At 52.9% G+C, this 16,731-nt stretch overlaps 1 protein-coding gene across 4 annotated transcripts in view; it reads right to left on the bottom strand.

Moving 5' to 3' along the window:
- RUSC2 (RUN and SH3 domain containing 2) overlaps positions 1-16,731 on the bottom strand; it is a 54,497-nt gene that overhangs the window by 31,754 nt on the left and 6,012 nt on the right. For 2 of the 4 annotated variants that reach the window (XM_028748109.2, XM_028748111.2), the window contains exon 1: positions 9,947-10,110. The exons of 1 other annotated variant lie outside the window; for it this stretch is intronic. The gene's annotated coding sequence lies outside the window, so the exon portion shown is untranslated. Of the gene's footprint in view, positions 1-9,946; positions 10,111-13,947; positions 14,089-16,731 lie in introns of those variants that run through there. One more of the 4 variants, XM_077936603.1, reaches the window with a different exon arrangement.

Below are 16,731 nucleotides of genomic sequence, written 5' to 3'. Positions count from 1 at the left end.
TTATTTATGTTATTTTAAATTGTAATTGATATTAATGTTGTCTTTTTAGTTTTAGATTTTATGATTTATGTGGAAATTGTTTCCCATTTGGTTGTGTGAGGAGTTCACAAAGTAAAGGAAGGATTGAACTCTGATTAATAAGAATACACACAGAGGCTTGAACCAGCAAGACTCTGGGAAGGGTGTGTATAATCGTGTCTCTCTGTGGGTCTCTCCAGCCCAGGTCGTTTTATTTACAAAAGAACTTTTTACAGAGTGTTCAAAAGAACCAATCAGATTTCTTCTGAGCATTTCAACAAACCCACGTGGGGACAAGTTAAACTCCAAACACTAGTTAGGCATGCATACTTTTGGTAAACAATCAATACACCTGATAAGGAGGATGGCCAGGAGGACAGCGATCATTATCACCTTTATGTGAGACCTGTTTCCTGGCCCTAAGATTAACATATCAGAAAAGCTACATCAAAGAAGCTGCCCCCTATCTTTATGGCCCAGGATGCCTGCCTGGCAAAGCAACTGGGCTGTGTACGTGACTTGTCCGGCAAGAGAGATGGACAGTAGAGATGCCAGATGGCCAGAGATGCAGAGGGTTGTGGGATTTGGTCAGAAATTATTGTCAATGTATCAAACCCAGTCAACACAATGCATTCATAGTGGACACAATGGCTTGATGCATGTTTTATAATTCCTCATAGTAATCCCACCTGACCCCACACTCTGGATATTTGCACTCCTACAGTTGTGTACCTTTTGACATGTTTTATTTATTGTTTATGACTTTGTTATGTGGGTAATTATGTAAATCTTGTCGTGTTGTACACCACGTTGAGCATTGTTTTAACTGTGGAAAGGCGGCATACAAATAAAATGATGATGATCTGGCCCCGCCTCATTGGACACCAGAGGAGCCCAGCCAAAGGTTAGCCCCAAAACACTACTCTGCCCCCTCCCCTCTATCCCTGTCTAGCGGTGCATCGAAATCATGCGCACACAGCCAAGAAGGCTTTGCTGCGGCAGGACCAAACGGCGACTCACCCCAGCAGGTGAAAAAGCAAAAGGGTAAAAAATCAATTAAAATGCAGCTAAAGACCCAAGAACAGGGGTCTGCAACCTTTAAGACAAAAAGAGCCACTTGGACCCGTTTTCCGATGAAAAAAAAACCTGGGAGCCGCAAAACTCGTCATTATAAAAATAGCTTTTTTGTCACTTTTTTATTATTATTTCTTTGTTTGACCCCTCAGAATTACTCCTCCTCACAGAAATAAATGTTAAATTAGCAAGTTACCTTTTTGTGTGTGTGTGTTCTTCACTCCCCTTCAAAACAGTGACCAGCGTACATGCCAGTACAGCGCCCGCCACAGTGGGGAGTGTCGGGGCGCACAATGCGCCTCCTCCCCTCGCTAGTATCCGCCCCAGAGCTGCGGCAAAGGTGTAAAAGAGCCACATGCGGCTCCGGAGCCGCAGGTTGCAGACCCCTGCCCAAGAACAATGAAACGTGTGGGACACCTTTTCACCCCAAAAATAATCCGTGGGTCCCTGAAGGCATCTAGGCCATGTGCTGTCTGCCCCCAAAATGCCCACTTCCCCCATCACCATCTCCACAGGAAAGGGAGCCCAAAGGTTGGCCTCAGCAGCTGATGCACAAGAGGCTCCTCCTTGCTTATGCTAGTTATTTATCAAATTTGCACCCCGCCTTTCCTTCGAGGAGTTCAAGGTGGCACACACACTTTTCCTCACAACAGCCTTGCAAGGTAGGTCAGGCTAAGAGATGGCGCCTCCCAGTGGGTTTCATGTGGCTGCCTCCAGGTTGAACCCACACTCTAACCACTGCACCACACTGCCTCTGAAGCGTTAGCTACTACATCAAGGGCGCTGCACAAAAACCGGAATCTGTTGTCTCACAGGCAGCAAGGAAAATGGGAGTGAATTTTGGCGGCCATCAGGCAGGCAGGAGAGGATTTGGCCAACTTGCAAGATCATGCACCGCTTTCAAGACTGGAGCAACCGTATCCTGCATCTAAGCAACCACCAGGCTCTGAATTTGCAACCACCAATAGGGTGACAAATTGGAATCCATAAACAGGGATTGGGGGGCAACCAGATTAAGGAAGTGGCGAGATCTCCACCAATTATTATCTTTTTAGGCAGCAATTTAGGGGTGATTTGGATCAGGGCCAGCTTGTTGCACTTAAAATATATATTAAGTGCAGCATGCTGGCCCTCATCCAAATCACCCTTAAACTGCTGCCTAATAATAATAATAATTGGTGGAAATAAACAGTGCTATTTTTCTAGAAAAAGAGGTTCTGGAACTCATCCTGAACACCTCCTTTGTTCTTTTAGAATGGCCAGGGTGCTCACCTGAGGGGGCCCAGAGTGGAGTTCTGGTGAATTCTGGCTGAAAAAAAGCCCTGCGTATGTAGATCATTTTGCTTGCATGCCACCTTTCCCTGGTTAAAACCATGCTCAAGGCGGCTTACAACACGGAAAAATATTAGATAATTACAAACGTAACAAAAGCAGTCACAAACAAATAAAACATCAAGAAGTACACAGCCAAACTGAACAATACTCTTCTCTTTCTCTCTCTCTCTCTCTCTCTCTCTCTCTCTCTCTCTCTCACACACACACACAATTTTGCCTATACAAAACTCAGAAACACACACCTGAAAGCTATCTGCTAATTGCCCCACTAGGGGAAAACGGGTGAGCAGGTGAAATTTTCCTTTTTAGCAACGCTCAGCATCTGTCACTGTGCGGAAGTGAAAGAGATTCCGACTAAACATCAGGAAGAACTTTCTGACAGTAAGAGCTGTTTGACAGAGGAACGGTCTCCCTGGGGAGACGGGGGGGGGGCTCTCCTCCCTTGGAGGTGTTTAAGCAGAGGCTGGGTGGCCATCCATCATGGATGTTTCAGCGGGGATTCCTGCATCGCAGGGGGTGGACTAGAGGGCCTTTGAGATTCCCTCCAACTCTACGATTTTATGATTAAGGGACAGTTCACAGTGTCACCCAATTCTGAGCAGGTGTAATTCACCCCCCCCCCCAAAAAAAACCTTGCACTCCTCCAGGAGCACTTCAGAGGGACGTTTGGCTCAGAATCCCACCCCCCCCATCAGTAGAGAGTGAGTTAGCAGAGAATCCAGCCGCGCTTGGGTGATGCAAGGAATCCCCCCGCCCTGCCGCCTGAATGCATTTCTTGAAATGCCACTGGGGGCTTCAGAAGGCAGAGCAACCGCTGAAGGCAGGGTTCAGTGGAGAGAGCAGGCAGGCAGGCTGGGGGACGCACTGTGCGCATGTGCTCGCCTGTGTGCTCTGCGCACTGGGACCAGGAGAAGGGGGAGGGCGGCCGCAGCTGCAGCAGCAACAGCACCGAGCTGTCAAGGCTGCGGCTGCCGCTCCGGCGAGGCTGATCCAAACCTCCCCCGACGGCCGCTGGAGGGAAGCCCAGCCTCCAACCGCGCATGGATGGATGCATGCGCGCATGGATGGCACAGAAGAGTGTCCCTGTGTGGGCTGCTGGCACGCTCCCTTCCAGCAGCTTCCTCGCCTTGACAGCGGTGCCTCTCCAAGCGGCCGTTCCCAGAGCAGCCGCCATCGCTCTTGACTGCCGCTGCAAAAAGCTCTCGTCCTTGGCGCCAGAGGCTCTGCCAAGCCCAGAGTGGCGGCAGCCCCCCCCCCCTGTATGCTCAGAAGCAGGGAGGGAGGGGGGAAAGGGTCTCAGGGGCTTCGGAAGAGGGGTGCCGTCTCCAGAGGGGGTTCCTGCTTCTGGTATGGGGAGCGATGGCAACAAGAGGGAACAGCCTGTGCAAAATGCCCTCGTTTAAAAAGATCACAGGGTCATGCCAGATGAGTCAGTGCGGTGCAGCTGTTAAAAGTGTCAGACTAGGCACCAATGGAAGCTAAGGAGGTGAAAAAACTTAATATGGAATCTAAATGGCCAAAATATTGTGAAATTTTAGAGCAAGATGGTGAAAAAGTTAAACTACAGAGCTATGAGAAATTAAAGTCTAAAGTACGAGATTGGCTTCATTATCATCAAATAATGGAGGTGTTTAAACAAGACAGGAAAGTTGGCTTTCAGATGGAGAGGTCAAAATTAGAAACAGAATTGTTAGAACCCAATACTAAAAATTTGTCAAGAATGTATAACCTGCTGCTGAAGTGGAATACACAAGATGAAATGGTTAAGTCAGCCATGATTAAGTGGGCACAAGACATTGGTCATGACATTATGTTTGCTGACTGGGAACAGTTATGGAACACCGGTATAAAGTTTACAGCATGCAATGCTTTAAGAGAGAATATTATGAAAATGATTTACAGGTGGTACATGACTCCAGTCAAGCTTGCAAAAATTTATCACTTGCCCAATAATAAATGTTGGAAATGTAATGAGACTGAAGGAACTTTCTACCACCTTTGGTGGACTTGCCCGAGGATTAAGGCTTTCTGGGAAATGATTTATAATGAAATTAAGAAGGTCCTTAAATGTACCTTTCATAAGAAGCCAGAAGCTTTTCTCCTGGGCATGGTCGGCCAATTGGTGTCAAGAAAGGATAGGATGTTCTTTATGTATGCTACCACAGCAGCAAGGATTCTCTTAGCAAAGTATTGGAAGACACAAGAACTACCCACGCTGGAAGAATGGCAGACGAAAGTGATTGACTATATGGGACTGGCGGAGATGACTGGCAGAATCCGTGACCAAGGAAAAGAGACGGTGGATGAAGAATGGAAGAAATTTAAAGTTTACCTTAAGAATTGTTGTAAAATTGATGAGTGCTAAAATGTCAATGGTTAAGAAAATATAGAATTACAGCTGTAAATTGATTAAGTAAGAGAAGAAAGGGGGGGAAAGGAAAATGAGTAATCAGTTAATTGAAGTGAGGGGTTGCTGAAGAAATTTTGAAATAGGGATGCAGAAGGGGGAGGTATGGGGAAGTCGGGGAAGTAAGGTTTATGAAAAGGAGGTTGTGAAATTATACGTGTTTATATGTTTGTGTGTTTATGTATTGTGTATTGTATTGTTTTTATTTATGTTGGAAAATTAATAAAAAATTTATTAAAAAAAATTAAAATAAATAAAAGTGTCAGACTAGGACCTGGGGGACCAGGGTTCAAATCCCCCCCCCTTGGCCCTGAAACTCACAAAGGTGGTCTTGAGCTCAGCCACTGCCTCTCAGCCCAGCCTGCCTCACAGGGCTGTCGTTGTGGGGATTAAATGAGGAGGGAGAGAACAGAAACGCAGCAAAGATATTAATAAGAGCCGGAGGCACATGGGTGACCTCAGGCTGCAGGAGCCTCAAGGAGGCCAGCCAGGGATTCTGGGAGAAACTGTTGGCCTTGGAGCCCCAGCAAATCTCAAGTCAAGGATCAGGGTGCCAGGGGACACCGGGACTTACTCCGGGGCAGAAGGCTTGGCATTTATATGGGAGGGCAGGACGGAACACATCCTTTGATAGGCTCCAGCTCATACTGCAGACTAGTCTTATTCCTTTATCCTCTGTCCTCCTAAGGTGCAGAAGTTCAAAACACACCAAAATTAACTTAACACATGTAAATTAAAGCATTCAAAAGTATCCTAAGAGCAGTAAAACCACCAGGAGACACTTAAAAACACCAAACACAGCTGAGAAGAAAGAGGAATCCTAGGAGTGTAGAGTTGGAAGAGTCTATGGTACATTTAGGAATCCTGCTGCAAGGGCGGAACGAGGGTTTATATCACGCTGGTCAGAGACCCAGTTTGGCAAAAAACAACCCACAACCCACACACATTTGTATACACACACAGGCTGGCAGCCTCAACGGGCACCTCTGGAGGCTTCACCTGGGGCAAAAAAAACAGCCAGCTGCCCCTCACTCCTGTAATTATAGCTCTGCCTGCCAACAGCCATCCCTGGATGGGCTCGAACCACCAACCTTCTGGTTAACAGCCAGACACACTGACCCATTAAAAGAGCAAGTCTCCAGCTGGCACCCAAACTGCCACATCTGCCTGGCACACCCCGCCCTAAGCAGGCCTGTCCCCAACAGGGACCTGCTGTACCTCACATAGCATGGGACCTGGGAGCAGAGAGCACCTTGCCTGAATCACGGATTCTCTCATCCTCAGCTCCCCCTCTGTGAAACAGGAAAAGCAGCAGCAGGCCTCGCAGGACCGTTGGGAAGAGGTAAGAGACCAGGAGATGCCACTACCTGCCCGGGCTCCCTAGGGCAGCTGTGCCCAATTCAACACACCACATTTCCCCTGGAGAATGGCAGCCTCTAGACCAGTGTTTCCCAACCTTGGGCCTCCAGCTGTTTTTGGACTACAACTCCCATCATCCCTAGCTAGCAAGACCAGTGGTCAGGGATGATGGGAATTGTAGTTCAAAAACAGCTGGAGGCGCAAGGTTGGGAAACAGTCCAGCTGCTGCTGAGACCACTGGTTCAGCTGGGCCAGTGCTGCTGGCTCTGACTGGCAGTGTCTCTGGGAGAGAAAGCAGAAAGGGAACTTGGCACCTCAGCCACAAAAAGGGCAAGCTACGTTCCCCTACCGAATCCAAGGGAGGAGGCCCTGGGTCAGCGGTAGCTCATCTGCTTTGCATGCCAATAGTCCCAGGCTCAACCGCACAGCTCAAGAGAGCTGCTGCCAGTCAGTGTAGACAACATCTGCCTCCTGCCAATGACTGTGCCAACGCAGCTGCCAGCCTTGGCTAAACACAAGCAGAGTCAAGCGGCTGCCCAGCTGCCAGGTAAGGCTGTCCATGAGTGGAAGGAGAAGCCTGGCAGCATCCAGTGAAGCTGGACTTCTCCACGGAGCACAGTTAAACTGCGGAACTCCCTCCCACAGGAGGCAGCGATGGCATTAATGTGGGAATGTTCAGGGATGCAGGAGACGATATATTGTTTGATTATAGCATTTCCAACTTGTGTAAACAAGTTCCACAATTTAGCAGAGTAACATTCCCCCTTTTAAACTCGCAGCGGATGCGTTTGCTCAGGCTCACTAAAGCCTCCATAATAACTGCTCTGGTATTTCCCCCTTATTCCCTCATAAAAGATAAGACACGACACAGTCTTCTCTAAAAGTATAAAAAGGTTTACTCACACATCATTCTGTTCACAATAGGATCCCCCAGAAGGCAGACTTAGCTTAGAAAAGAAACATACACCTGGAAACTATCTCATAAGAAGACAGTCCCTTTGTCCTCTCTTGGCTGGAGGCCAGGAGAGCATCTTTGGCTAAGCAGATGCTGCTGCTTCGATGCATGTAGTCAGAGAGAGAGAGATGGCTGCCCTGCTCTGTGCTTTTGTCGTTACCTGCACAGGTGAGGCCATGCCCACCTCTTGTCACATGCAGAGGAAGTCTGTCCCAGCCCAGAAGGAAACAGGAAGTTTACCTGCTGGCTGGACAAACATTCCTCCCCATGTGTAAACATGCTCACTCTAGGAATGTTGTACTTGACTGCTCTTGTCTTTCACATCCCACATTTAAGAGAGGATTGGACTAATTGATGGAGGAAGAGAGGGCTATCGGTGGCTCCTGGCCAGGATGCCTATACTCTGCCCCCCAGAGCTGGAGGCAACGATGCTTCTGAACCCCAATTGCTGGAAACTGCGGGAGGGGAGAGGCCTCTGGTGGTTGGATCCTGCTCGCTTGCAGGTTTCCATTGGGGCATTTGGTAGGCCACTGTGAGAACAGGATCCTGGACTCGATGGGCTACCATTGGCCTGATGCAGCTGCAGGCTCATCTTCTGTTCTTACACGGCGAGAGCAGGATTGCTGCTGGGATCCCGGAGTGGCGCTGGGTGCTAGGGGGAGCAGTCAAGACATCAACCCCAGTAGGTCCTGCCAGAGGGTTCACATCCCCACTGGGGGCAGTCACTGCCTCTCAGCCTAAGTTCCCTCACAGGGCCATTGTGGGAGTAAATGAGGAGGGAGAGAACCAGGGTGCCTGGGAGAGAAGGGGGGGGGGGATATAAAAGAAGCAGGCAGAGGGCCTTCTGGGTAGTGGTGCCACCCCCCCACCCCCGAGAAACACCCTCCCATTCGATAACCAGGAGATAAGTAACTATGCAACCTTTAGAAGACGTCTGAAGGCAGCCCTGCATCAGTTTTTTAAATATTTAATGTTTTCTTATGTTTTTATATATGCTGGAAACCGCCCAGGGTGGCTGGGGCAACTCAGTCAGATGGGTGGGGTACAAATAATAAAATGATGATGACGATGAAGGAAATCAGCTCCTTGCTATGGAAATTGTTGAGCTCAGCTCTCTGGCATCAAACAACTGTGAACATCTGCAAAATGCGAGAACTAAAAGGAGAGTGTTGCGTCTGCAAAAAGTGACCCGGGCTGAGAAGGAAGCGGAAGGAGAGGCCTTCATCAATAATAAACAGACTTGCCCAAGTGCCATGCAAATTTTCGACTTGCCCAAGTGCCACGCAAATCCTCAGGGGTCCTGAATAACAGGCCTCTTTATTGTGTCCATTTCACAGACAGAGAGACGACCCACGGAGTTCTTGCTGCAAGGGGGCTTCCTTCCAGGCCAAGACCAGTGCTCTACTCCACACTCTTTCCAGGGTCAGGGACGTTATTTTTATTCCCAAAAACGTTTCTCTGCTCCCGCCTTAGCATAAAATATCAGGGTGGGGAACAACAACACAGCATGAAACCTCATCGGAAAAGAAGCAAATCATCACCAACGCGATTGGGGGAGGGCGGTCGGTTTTACAGAGCTGCACATTTTTGGAAAGTAAGATGCTAACAGAGCCCGGCTCCACGCTCGCCCCCGTCGGAGGGGAAGGAGCCCTTCCCGGCTCGGGGCCTGAAAGCCCCCACCCAGGCCGACCCCTGCCCCCCCTCCTGCCCACCGAGACCCTCCCCTGCCGGGAGGAGGCCACAACAGCCACCCGGAGGAGGGCATCCCTGGACCCCCTCGATACCACCCGGGCAGGAATCCTGGGAAGAGGCTCTCCCCACGGCTGCGGCTCCCAGGCCTGCCGCCCCCTCCCCAGCCCCACATCTCCTTTCCCCTCCATCTGTCATATCCTGATGCTGCTCCCCACTCTGGAGAAGAAAAAAAGACGCACCGGAGAGACCCCTCGGCCAAAGCGCCCCCCCTCCCGCGTCAAGCTCCAGCCTGCGCGCCCGCACTGCCAGCCCCCCCCCCCCGCCCGCCCCCCGCTCTTCCCAGGCCGCGCTCCCGGAATTTGCGAGAAGAAAATGGTGCCTGCAGAGGAGGGCGAGCGGCCGCCGCCTCCCCTTCCCCTGGCGAGGCTGCCCCGGGAGGGCGAGGAGGCGCTGCAATGCACCTGCTGCAGACCCCGCGCGGTCCCCGGGGAGGGATCTCCAGCTGCCCCGGGGCGGGTGGGGGGCATCCCTCAAGCTGCGCGGCGAAGCAGCTGTCAAAACTCCCGGCGCGGGGTGGGGGGTCGGAGGGCTGCAGCAGGTAGGGGCTCCAGGAGGAGGCGGCCCCCCATCCTCGCCCTCCATCCCTCCGCATCCTCCCTGACTCCATTGTCTCCGCGCCCCCCCCCCTTCCAGGCAGCATCTCTCGCTCGCTTTGTCTGGCGGCAGCGCCGCTCTCTTTGCAGGTGAGCCTGGCCCGGAGCAGGGAGGGCAAAACCCCAAGGCACGACCCCCTCCAAACCCAAAAAAGCCCCCCTCTCACTAAATAACCACCCCTCCCTCCCCTCCGATTGCAGCAGCAGCAGCAGCCACACCCCGAGTGGCGGCGCACAAAGGCGAGGATGCCCGTCTCCACTACCCTCGGGTCTCCGGGTATCCAAGCGGCAGGACGCCTGGGTCCGGGTCCAGGGAGGGGGGGGGGGTTCTGTGTGTAAGGCAAGCCTGGTGCCCGGAGGAGCGAGTGCGGCCTGGGCCGGCTCCGGTGGCCCGGCGGGCCGAGTGAGGACGTGGCACGGGCCACCTGCGCCCCCCCGCGCTGCCCGGCTCACCTGGGGCGCCGCTCCTGGGTGGGCAGGCGGGCGTCGTCCGTGGTGCTGCTGCTATCGCTGCTGCCTCCGCCGCCGCCGCCGCCGGGCTCCGCGCTGCATCCCTGGCAATGCGGCGGCGCTGCGCAATGCCCGCTCCGCCTCCCGCGCCCGTGACGTCGCGCCCGGGACCGCGGCTCCGCTCCTCGCGCGCGGGGCACCGCGCAGGCCCCGCGGGACGAGACGGGGCGGTGGCAGGGGGGCAGCGGGGGGGGGCACAGCCCGAGGAATCGCCGGCCACCCGCCCCCACCGTCTGCCCAACGGGGCCAGGCGCGCTCCTGCCCTGCCGGGGGCGCGCCGTCGCCTGGGAAAGCGAGAAGCGGCCGCCAGCGCGGAAGAGGATTCCCTTTGAGGCACCTGGGGGGGGGGGCGCTGGGAGGAGGGCACCCACCGCACCCCAGCCGTCGCGCGTCCCATCCGCCAGGATGTCAGAAGTGCCTCGGATGAGCCTCCTGCTGTCAAAGGGGCCAAATATCCCCGGGCATCTCCATAGACTGCCCCTGGAGCTGGTGGTTCCACCAGAAGCTAAGAAGCGCCTGCCGGGTCAGAGGAAGGGCCTCCCTCGTCTGGCATCCTCACCTCGCAGGGGGCGACCAGCAAGCAGGATTGGGGCACAAGGGAAGGAGAAGCACCTGGATGTGGCCTTCAGCATGGTCAGCGAGATGCTCTTAAGGGATCTGAGCACAAAGGATCATAGACTGCCCAGCTGAAAGGGACCCCTAAGGTCATCCAGTCCAACCCCCCCCTGCAATGAAGGGATCCAGCTGCAGGACTGGCCTGATGTTCATAGGTGGTGCATAAAGAACCGCGAGAGGAGGGGCCCCCTGCTGGAAGGGACCAAGCTAGGCCATTTGCTTGCAACAACAACAACAACAACAACAACAACAACAACAACAACATTCCCCAGCCCCTCTGGGCGGCTCCCAACAGAATACTAAAAACAAGATACAACATCAAGCATTAAAAACTTCCCTAAAGAGGGCTGCCTCCAGATGTCTTCTAAAAGTCAGATAGTTGTTTATTTCCTTGACATCAGATGGGAGGGCGTTCCACAGGTCGGGTGCCACCACCGAGAAGGCCCTCTGCTCCCCCCCAGGCTACACAGACCCAGAGGCCTCTCAGGCAGCCCCAGGAGGTGCCTGACCCACTCCCCACAGGGCTCCCCCAGCAGCCTCTTCCTCAGACTCTGGGAGGGGTGGGGGTAAGTGTGTAAGTGGGCACAGAGGGGTGAGCGCCATGAGGGGTCGGCTTCAGGAGAAAGAACCCCAGGAAGCTCTCTCCAGCCCCAGAGCTGTGGGCAGTGGTGGCCTTGGGAGGGGAGGGGTGGCAACAGATCTCCCAGGGGTTATTTTTAACACTCCCTCACATGTGAATGTCTGTTGCATTCAGGGAATGAAAATAGCCTGGTGTGGCACGCCCTATTTATGCCCTAGCGCAGCAGAGTCCTGCATTCACTGGGGGGGGGGCGGGGGGAGGAAGATCATAATAAAAACAATTATTTTATTATTATCACCCAACTGACTGGGTTGCCTCAGCCACTCTGGACAGCTTCCAACACATATAAAAACATGACAGCTTCCCTATGCACTGCAGAACCCCCCCACCCCCAGCAACCCCCCACAAAAGCGCAGGGGATGGGCTGGAAGGGGCCATCAGGGGAGGTTTCCAGGGGGCAGCCAAAAACTCTGTCTGCAGGACTGAAACAACTGAGCTGCTGGGAGGGAGAGCAAACCAGAACTTTTGAGGAGGGGTGGGGGCCTGTGCTAGCTGGTGCCCATTGGGAGGGTGGAAGGAGGGAAGGAGGCCAAGAGCAGGGGGAGCAGCCAGAGGGTGGCATTCAAATAAGTTTGACTCAGAGTAGGCCCATTGAAATGAATGAGCACAACTATGCGATGTCTCACGGGTGAGTGAAAATCTACATAAGGAACCAGCATAAGAAAGCAGCGGGAAGTCAATATCTACATCCCTGCCTGTGGATCCTCCTGCCTGAGGTGCCTTGGGGCAGCCAGCGAGGAACCCTTTTCTGTGGGGAGGGGCTCAGGCTCAGCAAAGAGACATTCTGCCTCTGCCTCTGTGTCTGACCCCCCCACCCACCCCCGACCCCCGCTGTGGAGGGCAGAGCTGACTACTGCTGCCACCTGCCAGCTCTCTTCATTGAGTTTGGGGCTGCCCAGACCCCACAATTCTATTTTTCTGGGTGCCCAAGCACCCATGCCCCCCCCCGGGGTTGGCTCCTATGGCCAGCCCTGCCACCCAGAGGCAACTAAATCTAGTTTTGCCCCTATCGTCCTCTTTCCTGAGGGCTCCCTCAGGGGCTGCTACAGGAGAGCAGGAGTGATGGGTGGCACCTGGAAAGCAGGTGCTGCCTTCTGTCACTTATACCCTAAAGGACATTCTTAGTGTGTGCGGGTATTTATATTTGAAGCAAGGAGAGACGCCCATCTCTGGGGCATTCCTGGTCAAGTTTTCCTCTTTCCCGGCAGCTGCCTCTGTCTCTTCCTTTGCGTTTGCTGTGTTGCTCTTCCTCTGACAAGGTGGCATCTTCAAGGCCCTGGAAGGTTTCACAAACAACATGCCACGCGAGGAGAATTGGTGCCTGCTGCTTCTGTTGCCTGCTTGATATCAACTGTCTGGTAGGCAGACTGAAAAACTAGGTAAGGATCTCGGCTGGTCTGCAGGTTGCAAAGCCCCCAGGTGTAAAAGAGGACCTCTCTGTGTCAGGAGGAGCTGTTTTCTCACGGTGATTTACTCAGGAGGAGCTACTAGTCATCTCCATTCTCGGAGTCTGCTTGCCTCTGAATGCCTGCTGGTGCAAGAGGGCCGAGGACTATTGTTTTGCTCCTGTTCCGCCTGTAGGATGCCCAGCTCTTCATCCCCTGAACCACACCGGATCTCAGCACATCACACTCCGGAAAGCTGTGTGCCATGATCAGCGACGGCTGCTCCATTAGGCACTGCCCTGGCGCCCTTAGCCAGCCCCCCCCCATCCTGCCCTCTTCCTTACAGCCAGCCAGTGAGGGCCCACCAGCTTCCTCCTGAATTCCAGGCTTGCCCTTGTGCAACTTAGCAGGAAAGAAGAAGAAGAAGAAGAAGAAGAGTTTGGATTTGATATCCCGCCTTTCACTCCCCTTCAGGAGTCTCAAAGCGGCTAACATTCTCCTTTCCCTTCCTCCCCCACAAGAAACACTCTGTGAGGTGAGTGGGGCTGAGAGGCTTCAAGGAAGCGTGACTGGCCCAAGGTCACCCAGCAGCTGCAGGTGGAGGAGCGGAGACGCGAACCCGGTTCCCCAGATTAGGAGACTACCGCTCTTAACCACTACACCACACTGGCTCCCATCACCCTCGCCTCACAGTGGGCAACCAGATTCGACAAAGAGAAGCCCACAAGCAGGATTTGGGCACAGGGGTCCTCTGCCTGCCTGCATTTTCTGGCAACCACAGAGGCTCTCTCTTCCGATGGGAAGAAGAGTGAGCCACCTCCCGTGTCGGAGATGCCAAACACTATCAAGGCCGCACGAACGACAAGCAAGAGTTTGCTCACGTGCGCGACAAGTACTGGCTGAGTCCTAAGGTTCTTGTAATGAATTCTATGATCCAGGGGAGTTGTCGCCAAGGAAACGAGCAACAAAGCACCAAAACCTCACAAAATATCAGCAAAAGGTGAGCAGAGCTCTGCAGCAGCAGGTGGATCAAGCCAAAGAGGCCCACCTGGTCTGGCATCTTGATGTGGCCACGGCCAACCAGGTGCCCATCCTTGGCATCCTACAGGCGGAACAGGAGCAAAACAATAGTCCTCGGCCCTCTTGCACCAGCAGGCATTCAGAGGCAAGCAGACTCCGAGAATGGAGATGACTAGTAGCTCCTCCTGAGTAAATCACCGTGAGAAAACAGCTCCTCCTGACACAGAGAGGTCCTCTTTTACACCTGGGGGCTTTGCAACCTGCAGACCAGCCGAGATCCTTACCTAGTTTTTCAGTCTGCCTACCAGACAGTTGATATCAAGCAGGCAACAGAAGCAGCAGGCACCAATTCTCCTCGCATGGCATGTTGTTTGTGAAACCTTCAAGGGCCTTGAAGATGCCACCTTGTCAGAGGAAGAGCAACACAGCAAACGCAAAGGAAGAGACAGAGGCAGCTGCCGGGAAAGAGGAAAACTTGACCAGGAATGCCCCAGAGATGGGCGTCTCTCCTTGCTTCAAATATAAATACCCGCACACACTAAGAATGTCCTTTAGGGTATAAGTGACAGAAGGCAGCACCTGCTTTCCAGGTGCCACCCATCACTCCTGCTCTCCTGTAGCAGCCCCTGAGGGAGCCCTCAGTCCATGCCTCACACGAGCCTCCAGATGCCACCTGCCTGACCCACAGAAACACCATGGGGGGTGAATGAGGGGGGCTTGGTTCAGAGGAGCAGACCAGATATAACCAAGGGAGGTGCTATGCACGGTTCTGCAGCCAGCTTTCCTCTTCTCTTGGGTGCCTCCCCTTTGCAGTCTGCAGAGCCTCTGCTGGGGAGGTGGAGAGAGCGGCTGGCCACCAAGGGAGCAAAGCCTGGGCTGCTGAATGAAAAGGCCCAGTGTCCGTGCAAATAAAAGCTCCAAGGAGGGGCCTGGCACAGACACAGCTTGGGTCACGGTCCCAGGGGAAAGGGCCAGGGCAGATCTGCTCTGCAGACTTGTGCTGAATCCACCAGCTGGCAAAGCACCACCTTTGGCAAGACAATTTCCCTGGCTGAGCGAGGGCCGGGCCAGTGCTCCTGTGCATTCTCCCCAGTGCTGTGTGGCCACTAAGCCAGAGATCTCCATGGCCCAAGAGAGAGGCATGGCTGGTGTGCACAGACTCATCTTGGCTCCAGGCTCTGGCTTCCAGCCCTTGGCCTGGGCTCCTCCATCTATCTTTTGCCCACCTGCAAGTGGCTCCACCTGATTCCTGGAGGAGCCAAGGGAGAAGAGAAGGCCTGCCTGCGCCAGAGCTTGGCTGGAACAAACTCCCTTTGCAAAGCCCAAAGCACCGCGCTCTTCTTTTCCATAATGGTGCATCAAAGAGGAGGGAGCTCCAAGTTACCCAAGGTGAAATATCTCCGTTTCCTCCTCACCCTACAACTCTTCCAGGAAGGCACACACTCTTGGCCCAGGGGCTGAGATGAGGCCTTCACCTCCTGAACCCTCTCAAACAGACTGGATTCCTTTCCGCTGAAATTCCTCAACTCATTTCTCTGTTCCAAAGTGTTGCTTCTTGTCCACAAAGAATCATTAACATGGTTTAACCCCCTCATAAAACGATTTCCTAAGAGCTTCTATTCAGAATTCGAAGCCATTGTGTTTATTATTCGACCAAGGTATCTTCTAACTTAATTGTTATTTAATAAATATGTTAGCAGCTTCTCAAGATAAAGTATTGGTGCAAGACGTCATATCATGCCTGATGAAATCTGCTAAAGGCATACGCAATATTGCAATAAAACACTTGTGCCATAACAAGTAGGAACAACAAAGATCACAGCAGCCATTTAAACAGTCCCCCCCCCCACCAAATCAAAAGCAATCTGGAGAAATCAGAGATCACCCCCTTTTTTCTTTTCCTTCTTTCTTTTTCTTTTTCTCTTTCTCTATTTCCTCCCTCCTCCTCGCCTCTCTTTTCCCCACAACCCCACATTGCCTATAAGAAAAATGTCTCAGACAGACAGTAACTGACCTATATGAAGGACTCTATGATTTGAAAACAGAGATGCAGAATGTGCTTTTGTTACTTATGGGAAATCTTTCATTAAAAACGTATTTAAATTAATAATAGTAATAATAAAGACCCCTAAAGTCCAGGGCCAAAACATGTCCCGCCGCATGTGCTGGATGGAAACATTATCTGAGACAGGTTCATGGGTGCCCTGAAGGCTCCCGAGGACTGAACCCCCTCCAGACCACAAGTATTGGGGAGCTGAGGAAGGGAATGCATTTGGGAGCAGGGCGGGTGGTACCTTAACAGAATCCCTGTCCTCTCTCAGGTACTCAGCACTGGGTAGAGAGACACCCAAAATCCGCTGACTGCTAGACTTGCCCTGGCCAGGTAGATGCATCCGGAGAGGTCCCAGGCCCCTGCTCCTACGGCTTCTCAAGGCGCACAGATATTCCAAGGAAACCCTGCACATCCCCCCCCCCAATCACCCTGCCAGGTTTCCGTCACACCAGCCAGGCTGCTGTATTCTTGCCCAAGGCCTTTCCACTTGATAACTGGCTTCCAGCAGAATATTAAAATACAATGCTTCATGAAATGTTAAAAGCTTCCCTAAACAGGGCTGCATTCAGATGTCTTCTAAAAGTCAGATAGTTGTTTATTTCTTTGGCATCTGGTGGGAGGGCGTTCCACAGGGTGGGTGCCACTACCAAGAAGGCCCTCTGCCTGGTTCCCTGTAACTTAGCTTCTCACAGCGAAGGAACCACCCGAAGGCCCTCGGCACCAGACCGCAGTGTCCAGGCAGAACAAGGGAGGTGGAGACGCTCCTTCAGATATACTGGGTTGAGGTTGTTTGGGGCTTTAAAGGTCAGCAGCAACACTTTGAATTGTGCTCGGAAATGTCCTGGGAGCCAATGTAGGTCTTTCAAGACCGGCGTTATATGGTCTTGGCGGCTGCTCGCAGTCGCCAGTCTAGCTGCCGCATTCTGGATTAATTGCAGTTTCCGGGTCACCTTCAAGGGTAGCCCCACATAGAGCGCATTGCAGTAGTCCAAGAGGGAGATAACCAGAGCATGCA

The sequence above is a fragment of the Podarcis muralis genome, chromosome 11 (genome assembly GCF_964188315.1).
Source record: "Podarcis muralis chromosome 11, rPodMur119.hap1.1, whole genome shotgun sequence".
NCBI classification, from domain to species: Eukaryota; Metazoa; Chordata; class Lepidosauria; order Squamata; family Lacertidae; genus Podarcis; species Podarcis muralis.
This window is presented reverse-complemented; position numbering and strand designations above follow the sequence as displayed.